The 18003-nt window shown below is 51.4% G+C and overlaps 1 pseudogene; it reads left to right on the top strand.

Moving 5' to 3' along the window:
* The first annotated feature begins 2868 nt into the window (after window positions 1-2868).
* Window positions 2869-18003, top strand: part of LOC103073671 (AKT-interacting protein-like) — a 47848-nt pseudogene continuing 32713 nt past the window's right edge.

Here is an 18003-nt window from a genome sequence, read left to right on the forward strand (position 1 = left end):
GCCAATGAACAACAAATAACGTCTCGGTATATATATGTCCCAAATATTGCATGTTTCTCAGAGACTCACATGTAACTCTTGTATTTTATCTGGCAACCCTGCAAGAAAGGCCAAGTTCTGACCATGACCCTGGCCATTTGGGGGAACTTTTGTGGTGGGAGAATAGCCTCCCCCGCCCCCTGCCCCCCTGCCTGCTGGCCGCCCCCTCTGTCACCTTGGCCGTGAAAGGACCACTCTGCCTCTCACTCACAAGTGCTTTTCTCTGCTGGGCACTCTCTTTCCTGAAATTGGTCCCTTCCCACTGCAGCTCTGGGAGTGGATGCACGGCCCAACCCTGGAGGGGCCTCAAGGGTCCTGTCCAAGGGGGGTCTGAGGGTTCCATCCCCCAGCAGCTCCCAGACCCTCACCAGCAGATCTTGCAGTCCTAAGTTCACAAGATGTCTGAGTTGCGAGGACCCCCAGACCATGCCGATCCAGATGCGGCAACCGAGGTCTGAGGCAGGGATGTGATGGAGCAGAGGCCTCCATGAGATGCTGGTGGACTGGAGGGCTGGCCCATTCTCTGGCAGTACAGGCAGTTGAAGGGGGCTGGTTCTTCAGTCTCCGAGGTTGGTGGAAGGTGTCGGGTACCATCTTGGTGGGTCCGGAGGTCTCAGGCCAGAATATCTGCCATTTTTTTAGAGGGACCATAGGGCCTGGACCCCCTACCAGAGTGACCAAGGCTACAGACCCCCATATGGACTGTAGCCTTGGTCACTCTGGGACCTTGTCTGCCGGCTCTCTGTCCATTCCGGCCCCAGGCCCTTGGGCACCCAGGATGGCCACTGGGGGGCAGTGTGAGCCAGGACACCTGGCAGGGATCCACCCGGAGGTGCTGGCCGGCCAGCCCTGTCCAGAAGGGAGACAGCCTGGGCAGGCGAGAGGACCCCCTCGGTGGTCAGCCCAGGACCCCGGCTGTCCTGCCCCAGAGGGCTTGGGGCCAGGGCTCTGCCTGGGGCTGGGAACTTCCCTCATATCTGTGATCACAGCCCCTCCCCATAGACAATCACACACACAGAGTGCACACGCACACCCACCACACACACTTTGCACACACACAGAAGCGCCAAATACCCTCCTGGGAATACAGGGATTGTGACTTTTCCGTTTGTTTCTCCCCTTCTGGGCGGCCCAGCTGGGCGTCCTGGGACAGGCCCTACTGCTTGACGGGGGGCCAGCCCCTTGTCAGGGCCCACCGCCAAGCCCTGCCTTTCCGGGAAGCCCCTTGTCCAGCCAGACTGCATCCGCTGGGTCCTGGGCACCCTCTGCCCCCTCACGGCTCGGACCTCCACCACATTGTTCTCTGCAAGGCTGAGCCCACCCTCTCTGGGATTCTCTGCTCCGGCTACGACCTCACTGCCACCCCAATCCCATACCCTGCTCCCATACCTTGTTCAGCTCTGAGTTCAGACAAGTGTAGTTACAGCTTCCACTCACAGAAGTATGCCTGGTGGGCCGGGGCCCCAGGGGGTAAGTGGAGGAGGTCAGGCCCCATTCTGGTCCCCCCACGGGGTGGCCATGGGGAGCCGCGGGGCCTCAGGCCCAGCCCCTCCTCTTCTGTACGTGGGGACCAGTTGGCACCGCCCACCCGGCCCCGGGGTTGCCGTGAAGATCAGTTTGTGTAAAGCACGTAGCACAGGGTGGGGATTCAAATCTGCTGGCCCCTTCCCATAGCACACCCCAGGAAGGGGGCAGCAAGGTCCCCGGGGACCCCTACTGCTATCAGGCTAGGTGGTCTCCTCTTCCCCCCGTCCCCCGCGCCCTGAATTATTAATGCAGTAACCCAGACTGATGTTTTCTTTCAAGATGCCACTCTGGGCTCCTACATCCCGAGACACTCTTGATGTGATGTTTTCAATTTTCCCAGGCCTCCGCCTGGCAGGAACCTCCCCAGGGCTCTGGTCCTTTGCCATCGATCTTTTTCACCAAGATTCAGTCCCAGTTCTGGGTGGGCTCGGAGAGGAGGGGCGCCCCGCGGCTTGACACAGGGAGGGGGCGGGCGAGGGGCCACCCCCCGCCCCAGGAAATGCCCACCAGGCACCCTTCGCCAGCAGCCCCCCACCTCAGGGCAGGAGCCAGAATGTGCTGAAAGGAGCTGTTTGGGTGGGGAGGGGCGAGGGAGGTCTGTGTGGGCTCCAGGGACCTCAGATCCCCTTGGGGGTCGGGTTTTCAGGGAGCCCTTGAGGACAGGGGCGCGTTGCGGCTATCATTTTGCCGCAGCTCCAAAAAGCTCCGCAGTTCTCTTGGGCTTTGCAAGCTCTGCTTTCCAGCTGCCAATATTTTTTGACAGTGAGGCGCAGCTTTTCCCAGACTCCGGCTACTGGGGCTGAGAATGCTGCTCAACACGGGATTAGAACAGCCCCCGGAGCCATTACCGCATCCACATTAATCACCGGTGATGGCTCGGGAAGGGACTGGCCTCCCATTAGACAGCGCTCTCGTGCTCTGCGCATGCAGGCGTGTGTGCGCGTGCGTGACCACGGGTGCACACGTGTGAGCACAGGCACATGTATGTGTATGAGCATGGGCATGTGCTTTATGTGTGCGTGTGAGTGTGTGCACAAGAGTGTGCTTTGTGTGAGCATGTGTGTGTGTGAATGCATGTGCCCACGCACAGGGGTGCGTGTGCCAGCACCTGCCTGTGTGAGCAGGCATGCATACGTGCACTGCAGTTGCCCGCTGGCAGCATGTCACAAAGCATTCCAGGTTGCCGGAAATAAGCAAGGGAAGTGGGCTGAAGAGCTCAAACAGGTATTGTTTTGAAAGTTTCTTTTCCTTTCCTTCTCACAAACCAAGCCTTGCTTCTGTGGACTTGGCCATTTCCGCTCCATGGTGGCCCTGGCAACTATGTTTACCGGCCCCACGGTGAGGACTGGTGGCTGCTTTCAGGGTGGTTGCTGAAAGGTTTGACAGGCAGAAACATCCCCCTGTCTACAGTTTTCATTCTGGTCCCAAAGCCTCTATAGCCAAGGCAACTGACACCCAGTCATCATAATAAATGAGCCTCATGCTTATGTAGGATTTCCATTCAGGAGACCGTTGCCTTGTTGGAAGCTGGTGGTGGGCGAGCTGGTGCACGCCCTGTGTGGGCGAACGCCTTAAGAGCCACCATCATGCTGTGTGACCTAAGACCTGCCACCCACCCTCTTTTGGCTTCTTTGTCACCCAGAATGAAGGCCTGGGGCCAGGCATCCCGTTAGGCTCCAAGTTCCGGGAGTCAAAAATTCCTTCTGGAGTGTGGGTCCATGCGTCCTCCCTCCAAAGACAGCATTCACTGCAGGTTCTGAATGGACGTGACCTTAGGAGAAGAGACGGAGGGGGAAGTGGAGGGTCTGCTCCTGGGACTGGGGGGCCATGTGGGATTTGGGGGCAGTGGTTGGGTCTGTACATTCTTCAAACCCTGCCTTAGTCTGTCATACAGAGTGAAGTAAGTCAGAAAGAGAAACACAAATACCGTATGCTAACACGTATATATGGAATCTAAAAAAAAAAAAAAAAGGGGTTACGAAAAACCTAGGGGCAGGACAGGAATAAAGACGCAGATGTAGAGAATGGACTGGAGGACACGGGGAGGGGGAAGGGTAAGCTGGGACGAAGTGAGAGAGTGGCATGGACATATATACACAACCAAATGTAATACAGATAGCTAGTGGGAAGCAGCCGCATAGCACAGGGAGATCAGCTCTGTGCTTTGTGACCACCTAGAGGGGTGGGATAGGGAGGGTGGGAGGGAGACGCAAGAGGGAGGATATATGCGGATATATGTATATGTATAGCTGATTCACTTTGTTATAAAGCAGAAACTGACACACCATTGTAAAGCAATTATACTCCAATAAAGATGTTTAAAAAACAAAAACAAAAACAAAACCCTGCCTTACTTGAAGGATGACATCAGCCTCCAAGCAAGATACAGCAAAAATGAGTGAAATGAAAACACACAGATGTTTCCAGGTTAGAGGAAATATAAATGACAATAGGAATTGAACTACAATGAGAAAAGTGGAACATAAATATGCAGGCCAGTAGGTCTGGCACAGAGGCTTTGGTTGGAGTCTTCAATTTGGCTCTGAGGTTCCTGGCAGCCAAAGTGAAAAGGGAAATAGGATCAGTTCGATTGTCTTCACTATCCCTTAGGAAAAGCCTTCCCTCCTTTCTCCCCATCAAGTCACATGGGGATTGTGTGAGACCCCTGGGGAAGGCGGACAAGACCAGTCCATCAGCCTGGAGGTGACTGTCCCAAGGGCTGGCCAGAGCGGTGCCTCCGTATATGTCTGTGTTAGGAAAATGCTCCATCAAATGTGGTGGTCATTCAGTGCTCTGGAAAGCAGACAGACTTTTCCAGCCTTGGCTCTGAAAGATGCTTTTCCCATGAGGCTCCATCTAGATGGCCCAGAAATGAAAAATGGATAAAGTCCCCAAGAACATCTGGACAGCAAATGCCATGACAAGTCTCATAAAAGTGCTCCTTGTAACCACTCCTGGTGAAAGCTGAGGGCACGTCTCCAAACCACAGAGCCTGCAAGGGGACAGTGAGCTTCAGACAGTCGTGCCTGAGGATGGAGCTGGGTGCAATGCCACCTGCAGCATGTGGCAGGTCCTTGTGCCTTCATTGAGCACCTACTGTGTGCAGGACCTGGGGAGGAGATTATGTCCACAGCCCCGTTCCATTGGCTCTAGCAGCCCACTTACAGATGAGGCCCCTGAGGCTCTCAGAAGATCATAGCGCCACAGGTGGCAGGATATCCAGGGCTCTGTAACCACCACCACCCCCGCCAGTTCTATGATTCTTCCCTCCTGTGTCCCCCTAGACTTAGCGGTGATTCTGGGGTACACCGCTCAGGCTGTGGTTCCAGGGCTCTTTGACTTGCTGAAGATGGCAGGCGAGGAGGTTCTTGCCACTACTGGTCATGCGTAGGTACCTCCGTGGCCCAGGCCCAGCAGTGGCTTTGATAGGATGGGAGGTAACTCTGAGCCAGGCAGCCCTGTCCTGGGGCAGAGCGTGTCACCTGTCATGGGTGGCAGTTCTGTAGGTGGATCTGGGGGTGACAGAGCTCCACTGGTCAGCTCAGCCTTAGAAAGGGGTGTGGGGCAAATGTGAATAGGTTGCACGGAAGAGTGCAGGGACCCCTAGGGATGTGCTGAGGGGGCAGGAACCTGCCTGGGGAGCCGGGGGTGGCGGGGGGGGGGACGCTCTTGTCCACGCCCTCTGGGTAGGAGCCGGGGGCGGGGCTGGGAAGCAGCCGGGGATGGCTCGTGGGGATGAGAAGAGCTTGCCAGGCCAGCAAGTAAGGGGGAAAGCAACTTCCAGACGGAGACAGGGAAGGTACTGTGCCCAAAGGAAGCGGGGGCGGCGGGGGGGAGCGCTGAGGGTGATCACGGGCTCGGGGTGGGCGGCACTGCAGCAGAACGAGTGGGGGGTGGGAGGGAAGCTGAGGGGGAGGCGGGGGCCTTGTGGGCCTGTCTGAGGGGTCCTCAGGCTCTAGTCCTTGAACCTAGGGGTTCACACATGTATTCTTGGAGGCTTGTGAGTCCCCACGGTAGAGACTCAGTCCTGACATCAAATCAGCCAGCAGCTGACTCACCAATTCACTTGGAACGAGGTGGGTGATTTTATTTACTGGAAGTTCTCCGTGGATTTTTCCCTTAGAGAGAGAGAGATTAAAACAAGACAGACAAAACAACAACCAAAAAAACAGAGTGAAAGAAGCTTCCTGGGCTCTCTGTGTCTCTGCAAGGACCAAAGGAGGCCCTGGAAAGTTGGTCCCGTGGCCGTCCTGAGTGGCTGGGACAGTGGGTGGGTAGGGCCAGAGCCCTGGGACTCCATGGGGGGGGGGTGCCAGGTGGGAAGGACAGCACAGGGCACATAGAAGATGTGAAGCCATGAGGATGGGACCCCTCCTCCCTTTGCACCGGGGGCACTTTGTCCTTCAGTGCCAGCCCAAGCATCCCCTCCTCCAGGCAGCCCTCAAGGACTGCTCACAGAGTTCTCCCAAGACCCACGTGACTTCCTGTCCTCTAAATTGGGACGGTGAGTCCTGGTTCCCTGCCCCACACTGGCAGGCAGGAGGCACTCAAGAAGCAAGCATGCCAACCACCAGCGGGAACACCCACTCAGCGGCCAAGAAACCAGCGGTGGGTGTGAAGGGACGTGGGGACAGGGAAGAGGTGGCAGCAACATGCATGGGGACACAGGACCGCCCCACCCCCCCCGGCTTACTGGACGGGCACCAGAGGAAGCACAGGAGCCCTTCCTAGCTGCCACCCCTAAGTTCATACCCCCTCTCCCTGGAAGGCCCGTTTGAGGAACCAGAACCCCCAGGCCTGGCCTGGACCCGTCTCAGGCTGCAGACCCTGAGGTGCTGCTTCCTGGAAAACAGGGCCTCACAGCCCACAGGGGCCGCACAGGGATGGCTCACAGCTGGCACGGGTGCCAAGAGCCAGCAGGGTGGGAGGAGTCCCGGGACACAGCTGGCTGGTTTGGGGGAGGAGTGGGGGGGAGGGCCCAGTGCGGAAGCACTGTGATCAGAGCGGCAGCAGGGCCACCGAGAAGCAGCCAGACTTCCTGGGTGCCCACCAGTGGCCGGGCCAGGGCTGGGGGGCTGAGGGGTCCGGAGATGGTCACAGTGATTCCAGTCAGGCAGCGCCAAGGGAGCCCTGGGGTCCAGCCCCTGGTCCCTCATCTCTCACCGGAGCCATCACTGAACAGAGGCCAGAGGATACCCGGCAGGCGGGGCTGGAGGAGGGCACCTGGGAGCAGGTGGGCCAGGAGGAGGGTTTGGCAGAGGCAGGGGCAGCGTTCCCAGGGGAGGACCAGCAAGAGGCCCCCGGCCAGAGCCCACACTTTCTGCAGCCCGCGTGTCCACGTGGAGTGAGGAGAGGTGGGAGGCAGCAGGACGCAGAGGGGGCGGAGAGGACGGAGGCAGTCTCGGCCACCTTCCTGGAGCCCAGGCTTTATCCCGCAGGCAACTGGAAGGTCCCAGCAAGGATGAACTGCCCAGGTTTGCCCTTCTCCTGTTCGTTTCTCCCAGCACTGGGCCCCTGTTGGATCTGCTCTAATTGGTTTATGTCTGGCTGTAGCAGAGGACAAATTGATTCCCCTCCAGCTGTTTCTGCAGCGTCTGTCCTTGCTCAGCCCCAGGCCACCAGCTGTGCCCCACACAGCTTCTCCCCTGCTCCAGGAACATCGGGGACTGGGTCTGAGGATGAGGGAGGGACGTGGTCCAGTGTTCCTAGCCCGGCTGAAGGTCCCAGAACTGGAATATGGATGCACTCGCTCACATGCATTCACACACACACACACACACACACACACACACACACACACACACACACCTGTGCCTGACTCCCTGGAGGCAGTGGCTGCAGGTAAGAAATCTCAGCTTTGTGCAGTGGGTGGAGTCTTCACCCCTCAGGTGTTTTTCTTCCTGCAGCTGCCAAAGCAAACTTTCTAAATGAAAACCTCTCATCCCCGGGTTTAAATCCTTCTGTTGACACCTTTCACATTCAGGTAAAAATCCAAACTCTCGTCTCTCACTACACAGCACTTTGGTCAGAGCTTCTGCCATGCTTAAGTCTTCACAAACTTGCCACACGTGTTCCGGCCCCTGGGCCTTTGCACATGCTGTTCCCTCAGTCAAGTGTGCCTGCACATGCCTCTCCCAACCCTCATCCCTTGACCTACTGACAGTAAATCCTTGTCCCTCTGGACCCACCTCTCCAACGCAGCTTTTCTAAGAGAGGGACTTTTGCCCCTCTCTGCACTCACAGCCTCCTGTGCTTGTCCCTGGCATGACACCCAGCACCTTCTGAGTGGAAACATTCCCTGGCATGGTCTGGCACCTCCTCTCACCAGGCACGTGTATTGCATGTCTCTGTAACCACCACCCTCATGCGTGGCCAGCCACAGAGCTGGAGCTAGAACAGGGACTCAGTATTTGATGAGGTCATGAGCGAATGGGTGGATGGATGGCTGTGTATACGGGAAAGACCTAGGGCACCAGGTGTCCCAGGCACAGCACTGAGTCACACACAGAAGCCGCAGTTCAGCGACAAAAGAAATGAAAAGGGATCCCAGTCCTGGCTGGTGTCTTTGGAAACCACACGTCAGGAGACACACTGCAGAGCCTCAGCGAGGCTGGAGTAAACCCTCTCATCTCTCCCCTCCCCAATTCCTCCCGCTCTCTGGATGCTCTGTAGTCTTTCCCTCATCCCAGCATTTGCAAAACCCCCACTCCTTGCCTATCTCACAAGATGGCTTTCTCTCTCTCACGGCCCCCCTCTCCCGGCTTTCTACGACGTGCTAGATTCAGCCTGGCTTCTTTTTTGTTTCCTTTCTGCATTGCCCATTCTCCATATTTCTCCTCAACAAAGGGAGGGCCCTGGAACTCACCAAGCTGGTAAGAAGCGGCCCCCTCTCTCTCCCTCTTGAGATCTCTCTCTTTGTACCCTCTCTCCCGAATCTACATCATAAAAAAGCCTGAAACCCAGCTGGCAAATAGAGAGCTCTCCCTGGGGGGGTTAGAGCGGGGGTGACACAGAGCCAGCAGACCCAGCAAGGTCAAAATTCTCTTTATTCCATTGGGCTCTGGGGACATTCACATGTTAATAAATCATATTCCCATCACGAATCAATGAAACCTTTTTACAAACTGCATTTTAACCTTACACAATCGCCCCATGGACAATTCCACAAATAAGGAAACTGAGGTGTGCGTGTGTGAGTGTGTGTTTGTGCGTGTGTGTGCGTGTGTGTGTGTATGTGGTGGACGGGTGACTCGGAGAAGCCTGCCGCATAGAGGAGGATTGTAACTGGGATGTGCACACAGCCTGCTGTTTTTAAGCCCCACATTCTTCCTTGCCCCAGGCTCCAACTGAACCCCGAACCCCGAGTCTTAAAGAATCACATTTACGACCAAGAAAGGCTATCTGTAAAATGCAAGGTGGAGTTTCTAAACTGTCTTGGTTTGCTTCCTTAAGCAGATTATATATTTTGCCTACAAGCATCGAATATACGATTTGTGTCTGATATTGATTAGTGGAACTGTTTAGAAAAGTTAAACCTAAGCTCATTGAAGAGGACTGACTTGGCAGAGATTTGGTTTCTGCATATTCCAGAAGCTGCCAGGATCCTCAGTCAGGGACAGGGGAGCAGAGGATAAGGGCAGCTCTTCCCGTGGCGGGGTCGGGCTGTGCCAGGGACCCTCGACGAGCTCGCGGGCCTCTGGTCTGGATGTGCTGGGCGTGGGAGGCAGTGTCCTCTCCTGGGAGATGGACCCGCTGTTTAAGGTCCATTACTGCCTGAGTTTCAAAGACGAAGTTTGATCGCTTTGTTTGTTTGTCTTCTGTGCCTCCTTCAGGGTTTGTGGGTTTGGGGGAAAGGGGAGGGCAAAGCTTTTCTTTAAGTTTTAGGGGTGTGTTGTAAAAGCTTTAGGAAATTGTTCCAATGCAACCGATTTGGAAAGAAATCACGGGCTGGGGTCAAAACAGCCAAATGCAGAGCAGACCTCTCACTCCCTTCCAGCCAGCGCCTCCTCTGGGGCCCCTGCATCAGGGTATCCCAAGGGGCTTCGGGGAAACCCTGACCTCTGGCAGACCTGAGCCCTTGGGTTCTCGCAACCTCTGTGGGTGAGTTTCCGAGGTGATGGGAGGGTGATATGAATGAAAAACGTGGCCTGCAAAAATATGTTGCAGCCATCCAGCCACTACAGCTGCCCTCAGTGGTGAGCCCTGAGGAACTCAGGACGGAGACAGACCACTGCCAAGCTCTCAGCCACTGCAGCCTCCCACAGAGGTGCACCCTAAGGGGACTCAGGATGGGAAAGCACGGAACACTGGCCCCAGAGAGCTAAGGTGCATGTCAAAGGGATGATTCCAATGAGCCCAGATTTTGCATCTTCCCATGCGTAGAAAAGTGCTAAATCCCTTAACTTGAGATGTCTGGTTTTCTTTATTCGACAGTAATCTTTTGATGCTCTGACTACCTGCTCTTTGTTCCAAAACCCTCTAAATATCCTGGCTCCTCTCAAACTTCTTTGGATCAGTCCCTCAGTGTGATCTGAGAGGCTGCATCTCAGGCTTAAGTCCTCAGTTTTGTCTGCCAAATCAAACACAATTCTCAACTTTTAGGTTACACTTTTTTTTTTTTTTTTTCAGTCCACAGCGGGGAACAGGGAGGAGACCAGGAGACACATTGTGACGTTGGGGCCTTGGCGTGTCTGTCTTTGTGCAGTGCCCTCAGCTGGCTCCTGGGATGGGGCAGTGGTCATCACCTTTCCGAAGAGCCGACTGCTCAAAAGGCCTCTCCCACGTCACGCCCAGACTGCAGGCCTCCCCCAGGAGGGAGCACAGGCTGGAGATGAAGGTTCCGAGGCCGAGAGCGGACGCAGTGGGGGAGGTGGGCGCTGGTGAGGATGGGGCGGACACGGCCCAACTCACGTCCCTAGACGTCCCTAGACGTGTGGCCTGTGCACAGACGAGCATCTCCTTCCGGGTGGTGGGGACCTCGCGTGAACTCAGCTCTGGAGACTCTGCTCATTTCGAGCACAGATGATGGTCTCCCAGATGCTTTGTCCTGACCAGCATGACGTTTGTTCAGTTCAGCTGCCCTCCGTCACAAGAGGCCTGATCAGACCCAGACTCTCACCATGAAAAATGCCTTTTCTCATTGGATCTGAGTCCTAGATTTTGTAGAATAAACATTTGTAAACTCTGAGAACATGTATACCAATTAATTACGGCTTGGACAGGGCTCAGGGCCCGCGTGCAGTCTGGGAAGACCCGTCCATGGTCCTTTTCTCCTTTCCGTGCCCCTCCCAGCCTTGGGGGAGTCAGCAGACCCTTCTGACAGAGGGGGGCAGCTTTCAGGAATCCAGGACTTGGAGTGAGCCCTCTCCGGGGAAGCTGTTCTGGTTTCCTGGTGGCTCTAAAATCCTTCTGAATTCATTAAGGTTTGCATTGGAGCAGAAATGTCACCTTCTCAGTAAGACCTACCCAACTGCTCTATTAAAAAAATGTACCACTTCTGTTCCCTGATCCCCCTAAACCTTCTGCTTTTTTCTTTTTTTTTCTGCAGCACTTTCTACCTTCCAACAGCCTTATGGGCTGAATTGTGTGTACCCCGCCCCCCAACCAAATCCTTATGTTCAAGTCCTAAACTCCAGTACCTTAAAATGTGACTGTATTTGGTAATAGAGCCTTTAAAGAGGTGATTTAGGTTAAATGAGGTCCTATGGGTGGGCCCTAATCTGTACACTGGCGTCCGATAAGAAGAGATTAGAACACACACGCAGGGAAGAAAGGCCACTTGAGGACACAGGGAGAAACTAGCTGCCTGAGAGCCAAGGAGAGAGGCCTCAGGAGAAACCAGTCCTGCCCACACCTTGAATCCAGACTTGTAGCCTCCAGAATTATGAGAAAATAAATTTCTGTTGGTCAAGCCCCCAGTTTGGGGTATTTGGTAGGGCAGCCTGAGCAAACCAATGCCATAGTACATATAATTTATTGATTCCTTACATTTTATTTTTTATTTTTTGACCACCACTGCTCTCCCCAAGGGTAGAGATGTTGGATTTTGTCCTCAGACACATCCCCAAAGTATAGAAGACTGCCTGACATTCAATAATCTTTGGCACCTAGCAAATACTTGACATTCAGCAAATACTTGATGAACTTTTACCTCTGGCCAAGATGGAAAAACAGGAACTAGATTTACCATCCTGCCTGAAACAATTAAAAGTCTGGACAAAATATATGCAATCAACAGATTTCAGACATTGGACGTCAAACAGTTCAAGGCTGTAATCCCTGAGAGATGGGAAACAAACAATGTGAGCCCCGTGATTGCTCCAGCTTACTGCCTGGAGAGAGTTTCCAGGCCTGGCACCGGGAGGGGGAGCCCAGACAGAGCCTGGGGTCTTCCTGAGTTGAGGAGAGGGAACTGGGGGTTTGAGGGTACAGAAGCAGCTGGAGTCCACAGGCAGAGTAATGAACAAGAGAGGGATGAACAGAGGGGGCGTTTGGAGATCTGCAGAGGGTCCCTTCTGAGTATTCAGTGGAAGAACAATCAGCACTGTGTGTGAGCCAACTACCCCAGGCGGGGAAAACAACCACAGAAAAGAATCACAGGTAACAGCATCTGTGGTCATGCAGGGCTGGCAACAGTGCCTGTCCCCACACACCCAACTGGAAAGCCTCACAGTCATGGGCATTGGGTAGGGAACTCAGAAGGATATTGGCACAGGAGTGGGGTAAAATTAGCCCTAAAATAAATCTAAATGACACGCTGGTCCTACATAACAGAGCTTAAAACCAAGCCTGGAGTGTATCAGTTTCCAAGTAATTATGTCTGAGAACAAATCTCAACAATATTTATGGGGATAGAAACATATTCAGCACCCAATAAGGTAAAATTTACAATGTCTAGGACCCAATAAGAAAAACTACCCAGATATAGCAGAATTATTTATAATAGCCAAGATATGGAGCATGGAGCAGCCTAAGTTGTCCATCAACAGATGAATGAATAAAGAAGATGTGCTATGTATGTATATATATATTATGTATATATATAATATATATACAAATATATATATATTATCCAATATTTTATAATAATTATAAATGGAGTATAACTTTTAAAAATTGTGAATCACTATAGCGTACACTTGTAACATATAATATTGTATAGCAACTATACTTCAATAAAAAATAAAATAAAAAAATTTAAAATTACCCAAGCATGCAAAGAAGCAGAAAAAGACGACCTATAGTGAGGAGGAAAGTCCATCAGAGATGACAGAATCAGAAAACAGGATATAAAAAGAGTTATCATAACTCTATTCTGTATGTTCTGGAAAGTAAAGGAAAGACTGAGCATGTTAAGTTGAGGCATGAAAGATAAAAAAGAGACACAGGTCAAATGTCAAGGGATAGCAAAACTATGTCTGAGACAAAAAATACATTGGATGAAATTAAAAGATTAGATGCTGTAGAAGAAAAGATTAGTTAACTTGAAGACGTAGTTATGGAAACTACCCATAATGAGACATATAGCAAAAAAGAGATTGAAAAAACAAACAGAGCTTCAGGGAGCTATGAGATAACTTCCAGTGGCTCAATGTGTATAAAAAAAAAAATAGTCCTGGGCTTCCCTGGTGGCGCAGTGGTTGAGAGTCCGCCTGCCGATGCAGGGGACGCAGGTTCGTGCCCCGGTCTGGGAGGATCCCACATGCCGCGGAGCGGCTGGGCCCGTGAGCCATGGCCGCTGAGCCTGCGCGTCTGGAGCCTGTGCTCCGCAACGGGAGAGGCCACAACAGTGAGAGGCCCACGTACTGCAAAAAAAAAAAAAAATAGTCCTGAAGCAGGGGAGAAAGAGAAGAAAAAAAATATTTGAAAAAACAATGGTGGAAAATTTTACCAAGTTGCTGAAAAACAATAAACTCAGAGATCCAAGAAGGTTACTGAAACCCAAGCACAAGAAACACGAAGAAAACGACACCAAGTCACATCCTGACCTGATTGCTTAAAACTCAATTAAAAAATGAGACAATCTTGGAAGCAGCCAGAGAAAAACATAAAGTACAGAGGAAGAAAGGCAAAGATGAAAGCAGATTTCTCATCAGAAACCAAGCAACTGAGAAGATCTCGAGGGAGACATATCAAGGTGTCAAAAGAAAAAAACTCCAAAACTTTCTATTCTGTACCCAGCAAAAAATAGCTTTCAGAAATAAAGGCAAAATAAAGACTTATTTAGACATGAGAAGGCTGAAAGAATTGATGATCAGCAGAGCTGCACTACAAAATACAGGAAAGGAAGTCCTTGGGGCAAAAAGAAATGGATACAGGAGGGATATTAGAATTTACACCATGGAATGAAAAGCACGAGAAACAGGAACTGTGTAGATGTGTGTGTGTGTGTGTGTGTGTATACAATAAATTATATAAATATTATATAATTTTTTTAATTTTTTTATTTTTTAATTTTTTTTGCAGTACATGGGCCTCTCACTGCCGTGGCCTCTCCCGCTGTGGAGCACAGGCTCCGGACACGCAGGCCCAGCGGCCACGACCCATAGGCCCAGCCACTCCGCGGCACGCGGGATCCTCCCAGACCGGGGCACGAACCCGCGTCTCCTGCATCGGCAGGCGGACTCCCAACCACTGCGCCATCAGGGAAGCCCCTATATAATTTTTATATATAAACATGTTATACACAAATTTTTTCTTATTCAAAAACATCTCTGTAAAAGATAATTTTGAGTCTCTTGGTGCCAGAAGGTAGGTTCTAGTCTCAGTGCTGTGGATCAGGGTGCTAAGAGGACTCAGGAGCCCAGAGCCTTGCATTGACAGCACCTGGACCAGGTGCACCACCAGGCCATCTGATGAAGCGAATTCTGGGGATGGAAGCGTCTGACGACGCAGGCTGTGGCATTTCTTTCTTTGGCGTGTGCTGGGAATCTCGTCTGGAGCATGTCTGTGAGCTCCACATGCATGAAGAGAAGGCATTAACAGCGGGCGTGAAACCCAGTCCTTCACTATAGAATAAGCTGCCTTGTTGTCCCAAAAGTGCTTTGCCCATAACTGAAGCTACATCTCCTGCTGCTGCTGCAGACAGTCAACAAATGGCACGCGTTCTCCTTATAGGACTTTCCACCTGGAAGAGGCCCTTCTTGTAGAATTTACCTCAGTGGTGGAGCAGAAGTCATCTGGCACCTGTGTGCAGCCACCCTAGGGCCCTGAATCAATGTGGTTTAAAGTAGTGTTTACACAGCATGGGCTTCATCAAGATCCTGCATTTACGTTGACCTTGCACATCCCTGATGATGACCAGTGGGTGACTGTCTATGCTTGGGGTTTGACATTCATCCCTCATTTATTCCATCTCTGGTGAACTGAATGTGTATAGAGCGAAGCAAAATGGAGGTGGAACCATCATCACATTTGGCAAATATTAACGTAAGCCAGGAGTTTTCAGCAAGATACAGCCAGCTCCCTAAACGCAGAGGCTCCAGTGGTGTATGTATAAAAGATGTTCAGCTTTTTAAAAATAAAGCGGTGGAAAAGGTTAAGATGCGTGCTGCTTGTTAGTTTGACCAACCTAAAATAGTGGCGCCATATGCAATTAGCTTTCCTCCATGGGATCCATCTGTATATGATGAAGCCGGAGGGAAGAGGCTGAGTCAGAAAAAGAAGCCTGATGAACTGCATGATAATTAGAGTTGCTGGACTGTGATGGGTAAAGTCTGACTCAGTACAACCTTTCAGTGAAGAGGAGAAAACAGCAGTATCTGAAGAGATGGCAAGTATGGACATGGGCCCATGAAAGCCAACCCATGGCAAGGGCAGCCTGAGAGTGAAGCTGGGGGAACGTGCTCAGCCATGGAAAGGAACCAGCTATTGAGACACACAGGACGTGGGATGGATCTCAAGCATCGTACAACTGGTGAGAGGAGCCAGTCTCATAGAGGCAGGCTGTGGTTGGCAAGCATTGAAGAAACTGGCCAAACCCTCCTACGCTGTTGGTGGGAGCATAAATTAGTGCAGCCACTGTGGAAAAGGGTATGGAGGTTCCTTAAAAAACTAAAAATAGAGTTACCATATGATCCAGCAATCCCACTCCTGGGCATATATTGGGAAAAGAGGAAAACTCTAATTAGAAAAGATACACGTACTCCAATGCGCATTGCAGCACTATTTACAATAGCCAAGACCTGGGAAAAATCTAAGTGCCCATTGACAGAGGAATGGATAAAGAAGATGTGGTACATATGTGTGTGTGTGTGTGTGTGTGTGTGTGTGTGTGTGTATACACACACACATGAAATAATGCCATTTGCAGCAGCATGGATGGACCGAGAGATTATCCTACTAAATGAAGTAAGTCAGACAAAGACAAATATCATATGCTATCATTTATATGTGGAATCTAAAATATGATATGAATGAACTTATTTACAAAACAGAAACAGACTCACAGACGTTGGCAACAAACTTATGGTTACCAAAGGGGCAAGGGGTGAGGAGGGATAAGTTAGGAATTTGGGACACACTCTACCATATGTAAAATAGATAACCAACAAGAACCTGCTGTATAGCACAGGGAACAATATGCAATGTCTTGTAATAACCTATAATGGAAAAGAATCTGAAAAAAGAATAGAAATATATATGTATAACTGAATCATTTTGATGTACACTTGACATAATAATTCAACTATATTTCAACTTTTAAAAATCCAAAAAAGTAAATAAAGGAACTGGCCACTGTAGCCATGCTGGAGACACAGCGTGGGGCTCTACAGGCAATGGTGTCATCACTGCCTTCAGGTCGTTGGCGTCAGTTGAGTTTATGGGCTGTTGGGTCATTCTGTGGCCTTTTGGGCCAAGGTAACACATAAAAGCATCTCATGCAGGTTAACTCTCTACAAAGAAGGGCTGTTTCCTCCAATTCCAGATGTTATCCCCAAGATTCCCAAGACCCTCCAGCTAAAGGGCAGAGTGCCAAGGAGGTAAGGGTGGTACAGGAGCCGACTTGGAGGTTACAGCCCCAATTGCCTCTGTGTGGCTTCAGGCAAATTACTGTTGGGGAAAAAAGAGAGTCCTGCCAACAAAAGACTCTTCTGTACCAATATCAGAGAGGGAATGCAGCTTAATCGCAAGCATGAGTGGGTTTCCATGCATGCGATGTAGCATGAAAGTGACTACAAAGTCTGGACATAATTTCATCAAATTTATACAGTGTGAGAAAGAGAGAACAAGCAAACCTTCTCGTATCTTCTAGAGAGACAAGAGGATGCACTGTGAGGGGCTCTAAAATAATCTCAGATGTGTGTGCTTCCAAGGGTCAGGAGGCCCATGACCTTGCCCGTAAAACCAAAAGCTTCGGCCTCATATCAGACCTGTTATGTTTTCAAGGAGATGCCTCAAGAGGAGAGGGTGGGGAGGAGCTGCCTCTTTTTTCTTTATTAACAAAAAGCACTTGATCATTTTACTGAGCCTCAGTTTCCTCAGCTGCAAAATGGGCTCATATCATAGGCCCCATAGTGTATTGTTGAGGGGCTAACAGTCTGCCCGGAGTGGGTCTTCTGCCATCTTATCTCCTTTTATTTCTTCCATGTAAATGTCTGGGTGGAGGGTGGGAAGGGTCAACCAGCCTGGTCCAGTCAAGAATCCCCCAGCCCCCCACTGCCCTGGCCTGGTCCACTCTAGTCTGCATCACACGCAGCAGCTGTATCTGCTGCCCTTCAGCTGGGACTCTGTGTTAGGTCATATGATGTCTTCCAAATGTTTCAGGGGAGCGTGGCCTCCCAACTCATGTGGGCTGGAGCCAGCTGGGATGGCCACTGATTGAAATTTCATAGATTTAGTTTTTCCCTTGGAAAGCCAGACTCCCATCGAGATCATGGAAGCTTCTACCAAGAGTTCTGCTGTCAATTAAAATTTTTTGTGTGTGTTTGAGGAAAGGATGTCATCATTTCCACGTGTTAAGAAGCTGAAGTGAACATTTACGGCAGATGTTTCTGGAATAGCTTCTATTTCGCTTGGATTGTATTTGCGATCCAAGGGATGTGGATCTGAGACCAATGAGCGAGCTGGGGTCCTCTCTGTGGGACACCCATGGTGGCTCAGCCACCGTCGCTGACTTCCTGCCTTGGCTGGAGGTGTGGGAGGGGCCAGGGTCTTCCAGAAGAACCCCCCATCCTGCTCGCTGTCTCCATGTCCTGAGAAGGGGAGCCCAAGCTCTGGGGTGTCACCGGATAGGACAAGCCACAAAAGTGTGAGGCCCCCACTTGCTCAGCCGGAAGCATGTCGGGAGCCATCTGGGGCCCAAGTGACCAAGCTGACTTCAAAAACAACAAGCACAATGGCAACTCCGTGTATATACATAGATCAGTTTCCTTTTGATATGTTCAAGGACAGCACGCTTCATCTAGGGGTCCAGAAAGAAAAACAAAGAGGCCCCTC

This window comes from Lipotes vexillifer, unplaced genomic scaffold (assembly GCF_000442215.2).
Source record: "Lipotes vexillifer unplaced genomic scaffold, Lipotes_vexillifer_v1.1 scaffold584, whole genome shotgun sequence".
NCBI lineage: Eukaryota > Metazoa > Chordata > Mammalia > Artiodactyla > Lipotidae > Lipotes > Lipotes vexillifer.